We start from the raw sequence: 5,460 nt of genomic DNA, 5'->3' as shown, positions 1-5,460 counted from the left end.
GTAGAATGTGTTCATATTTTGGTGTTTACATGCATAGACCCTCGTGTATTAAAATAAAAATTGGCCCTCAGAAATGGCTAATTTCCAGAGGGGAGGGATAAATTAGGAGCTTGGGATTAACAGATACACACTACTGTATATAAAATAGATAACCAACAAGGACCTACTGTATATCACAAGGAGCTATACTCAATATCTTGTAATAATCTATAAAGGAAAAGAATCTGAAAAGAATATATATATATATATATATAAAACTGAATCAGTTTGCCATACACCTCAAACTAACACAACATTGTAAATCAACTATACTCCAATAAAAAAGGGAAAAGAATACCTAAATGGGAAAAAAAGAAAGAAATGACTCATTTCCTAAGGTTCTTAGGAAATATTAAATACTTGAGCATTAAATATTTGGCTACACTTTGAAATTGGGGAGGAAAGACCCTGAAATTGTCCTTGGAGGAATGAACAGAGTGGAGTTTCTTCTGGTCCAGGTAATCCTGATCAAGTTTAGCCTGTAACCTCTGTCCCAGTTTCTGCTGGACATTTGTAGGTTCAAGGCACTACTTCCTCTTTTCTCCTTAAATTATTTGTCATTTCTTTTTTTTTTTTTTTGTAAGGCAAGTGGCAACATGATTCTTACAATTACTTCCTCCTCCCACAGTGTCTTAGAAAAGACCTTCTAGATGAGAAAAAAATGCTTCCTACAGCAATTTAGTGACAGGCCAGAATTAGCTTACTGACTTGCAAAATTTTCCCCTTCTCCTTTTCGTTCCGTATTTATTCTAAAATGGAAAGAGTTGGGTGGAATTTATGTAAGCATTTATATTGTGCTGCATATCCACCCCCAATTGTTTTCCTTCCTTGTGACTTAAAGAACAGGGTTTTATCCAGTGGTATAGTTGAGTGGCAACTTTAATTAGGATATGGATATTCTAGCATTCATAAAATGTTTTCTAAATGCTGAAAGTGAAAAATGATCATGAGTTAGACTAAGAAAGAGAAAAAGATATATTAATAGTAAAATAAATGTTGGATGTCCACCAACAGATGAATGGATAAAGAAGATGGGATACATATACACAATGGAATATTACTCAGCCATAAAAAAGAATGAAATAATGCCATCTGCAGTATCATGGATGGACTGAGAGATTATCATACTAAGTGAAGTAAGTCAGACAGAGAAAGACAAATATCATAAGATATCCTTATACATGGAATCTAAAAAAATGATAAAAATGTACTTACTTACAAACAGAAAGACTCACAGATATAGAAAACAAACTTATGGTTACCAAAGGGTAAAGGTGGGGGGGAGGGATAATTAGGAGTTTGAGATTAAAATGTACACACTGCTATATATAAAACGGATAACCAACAAGGACCTACTGTATAGCACAGGGAACTATACTCAATATCTTATAATAACCTATATGGGACAATAATCTAAAAAAGAATATATATATGTGCATATATGTATATATATGTATGTCACTTTGCTGTACAATGAGACTAACACAACATTGCAAATCATCTATATTTCAATAACAATTTTAAGAAAGACAATGCACCCCCTGCAATAAAAAATATTGAACAATAAAAAAAAGAAATGTTGGAGCTCAGAAATATTATTCTATGATTAAGGGAAAGTCACCTAAACTCAGTGAGTTTCTTCATCTGTAAATATTTTACAGGCTTATTTTGAGGGTGAAGTGAAAAGTGTTTTGTAAGTGTTCTTTATAAGAATTACTTGAGTTGTTTATTTTTTTAAAAATTCTGGTTACCCAGATTCCTGTTCTTTTCACAGAAGTAAATAATTCTTATCATCAGATAATTTTGGGAAACAGTGAGAGAACAGAAGTAGAGGTACTCTACAAGCTGGAGAAGAGTAAAGAAATATCAGACAATTGCTTTTCTATTAGTATCTTACAGCTGTACAAAAAAAATCCTTTTTAAATTATTTTGTTATATATCAGTTTTAAAGTATTTGTCTTTGTCTATCTTCTCAGAGTAGAGCTTGGTTTGCTGTTGTTATTGTTGTTGTTTGAGACCTGGGTCCTAGTCTCAACCCTACTACTAACTAGTTGAGCAGTTTGGGTGACCCGTTTCTTTTCTCTGGGGCTCACTTTTTTATCTGCAAAGTGATGAGATGGTTTCCATGTCTGATGTTCTATTTCTCCTTGATAATCTACTTTTCAATTCCAAGTACTTAGTATTGTGAAGTATTTGATTATTTTAGAGTTATCATCTTTATCAATAAGGGGTCATAATCCATCAAACATCTCATTTGAGGAATTATTTTTAAGACTCTACATCAGTATCACAGAGAATGGAAAGGAGTTAAAGACATTCAACAGTTTAATTGGGGAGAACAGAGATGTCTAAATAATTATATGTGAAGTCACAAGAGGACTGTTATACCATCATTTACTTTATCATCCCTCATACTGATGAACATTTGGAGGTCTCTTGGGTTTTTTTGTTTTGTTTTTTGTTTTTTGGCCATGCTACTCGGCAAACAGAATCTTAGTTCCCAGACCACGGAGCAAACCCTTGCCTCCTGCAGTGGAAGCTCGGAGTCTTAACCACTGGACCGCCAGGGAAGTCCCGGTCTCTTGGTTTTTGCTATTCACTAATCACTAAACAGTTCTTCAGCGACTATCCTTGCACAGATGTCATTGAATGTATCATATGTGTTATCTGCAGGATAAGTTCCTGTAAATGAAATGACTGGATATGTGCATGAAATTTTGAAAGATGTTGCCAAATTGGTCTCCTTTGAAGTTGTAGGGATGTAAGAGGGTGCTAATTCCCTACACTCACAAAAATTCCATTTATCAACAATCTTTTGACCTTTAACATTTTGATAGATAAAAAAGGAGCCTCATTTTTTTCATTCATGTTTCTTATAATGAGGCTGATTTTGAAACTATTCCAATATTTTTACTTTCTTGTTTTCTGCAATTCATGCCTATGGGTCATTTTTCTATTTGATTTGATTCTTATTTAATCATATACTCTATATTTTAAGGAATTAGTGCTTTGTTCAAGTACATGCCTTACAAATATCACTGCTGGGTCTTTTGTTTTTTGTTATGTTTTTGTTTTTGTTTTAAGGCCATGCGGGTGGCACGCAGGATCTTAGTTCCCTGACCAGGGATGAACCCGTACCCCCTGCAGTGGAAGCGCAGAGTCTTAACCACTGTACTGCCAGGAAAGTCCCGCTGCTGGTTATTTCTGTCTTTTAATTTTGTTATTTGTGTGTGTGTGAAGCACTAACCTTTAGTAAATAAAATTACCAATATTTTTCTCTCATGGCTCTTGGGTTTTGCTTCTTACTTAGAAATTCCTGACAAAACAATCCCATTTTTTTCTTAGATGTCTACAGGTTTTTTTTTAATGTTTCCATTTATGATCTACCTGGGAAATAATTTTTTTAATGCCTTTATTGGAGTATAATTGCTTTACAATGGTGTGCTAGTTCCTGCTTTATAACAAAGTGAATCAGCTATACATATAAATATATCCCCATATCCCCACCCTCTTGCGTATCCCTCCCACTCTTCCTATCACACCACTCTAGGTGGTCACAAAGCACTGAGCTGATCTCCCTGTGCTATGTGGCTGCTTCCCACTAGCTATCTATTTTACATTTGGTAGTGTATATATGTCAGTGCTACTCTCTCACTTCCTCCCAGCTTACACTTCCCCCTCCCAGTGTCCTCAAGTCCATTCTCTACATCTGCGTCTTTATTCCTGTCCTGCCCCTAGGTTCTTCAGAACCATTTTTTTTTAGATCTGGGAAATAATTTAAGGTAAGAAATAAGGTAGAGATTTATTTTTTTCCAGATGGCTAGCTTGTTGCCCCTGATAAGTGGAATACTTATAAATGGAATGGAATATTTATAAATAGAATATTTCCTGCCATATCAATAAACAAAGGATGCCGCAGTCATCAATGATTGCAACCCTCCAATGTAAGCTGGTGAGCCCTGAGGAAACTCAGTGCTGAAAAGAATACCGCCAGGTAGCAGCCATCAGACTGCAGCCACTCCCTGTGGTGAGCCCTGAGGAAACTCAGGATTTGAAAACACAGGATACTGGCCCCAGACAGCTGAGGTGCATATCAAAGGAATGATTTCAGTAAGCCCAGACTCTTGCATCTTCCCATACATAGAAAAGCACTAAATTCCTTAACTTGAGATATACGGTTTTCTTTAATTAACAATAATCTTTTGACTACCTGCCCTTTGTTGCAAAACTCCTGTATATCCTGGTTCCTCCCCTCGCCTGCTCTGAACAGTTTTTCAGCGTTATCTGAAACACTGTCTCCAGGGCTGCAGTCCTCGTTTTGCCCCAAATAAAACTTAACTCGCAACTCTCACATTGTGCATTTTTTTAAGTCAACACCCCTAAACCATTTATTGAATAATCCAGCATTCCTCCAATGACTTAAAATGCCTTCTTGGGCTTCCCTGGTGGCGCAGTGGTTGAGAGTCCGCCTGCCGATGAGGGGGACATGGGTTCGTGCCCCGGTCCGGGAAGATCCCACATGCCGCGGAGCAACTGGGCCCGTGAGCCATGGCCGCTGAGCCTGCGCGTCCGGAAGCTGTGCTCCGCAACGGGAGAGGTCACAACGGTGAGAGGCCCGCGTACCGCAAAAATAAATAAATAAATAAATAAATAATTAAGAAAATAAATTTTAAAAAATAATAAAATGCCTTCTTTATCATATATTAAATTCACACTTATATTGGTCATATTTCTGGAATATCTATTATTTTATTAATTCATCTGTAATCATATATTACACCATAACTGTTTCTTACTATAACTTTATATTTTAATAACTGGTAGAATTTGTACCTCAATATTCTTCAAAATTTTTCTAGTTATTCTCACATGTTTATTATCTATACCAAAATTTAGAAAAAGCTAGCCTAGCTTCTCAAAATATTTCTCTTGGTATTTTTACTGGGATCATATTAATTATAAACTATTTTAAAGAGACCTGATCTCTTTACCATATTGAGTTTTTCTACCCAAAACTAGGTTATATCTTTCCACTTATTCAGATCTTCCTTGGGTGGTTGGAGAGGAGAGAAATGGAAATTTAAGGAAAGAAAAGTGATAAGACTGAAGAGCCATGAAGCAAACACTCTGGGAACCCTGGGCAGATATATTGTTTGGTGTCAAAGGGAAAGTAGGTAAGACTGGGAGGTATAGCGGGCGTCAGGCTGTTGAAGAGTATTGAGAACCACGTTAAAGAATGTGTATTCAGGGGCTTCCCTGGTGGCGCAGTGGTTGAGAATCTGCCTGCTAATGCAGGGGACACGGGTTCGAGCCCTGGTCTGGGAAGATCCCACATGCCTCGGAGCAACTGGGCCCGTGAGCCACACCTACTGAGCCTGCGCATCTGGAGTCTGTGCTCTGCAACAAGAGAGGCCGCAATAG

The sequence above is a fragment of the Delphinapterus leucas genome, chromosome 6 (genome assembly GCF_059928025.1).
Source record: "Delphinapterus leucas isolate spDelLeu-1000000601 "Yukka" chromosome 6, BTC_Dleu_Yukka2, whole genome shotgun sequence".
Classification (NCBI taxonomy): Eukaryota; Metazoa; Chordata; class Mammalia; order Artiodactyla; family Monodontidae; genus Delphinapterus; species Delphinapterus leucas.
This window is presented reverse-complemented; position numbering follows the sequence as displayed.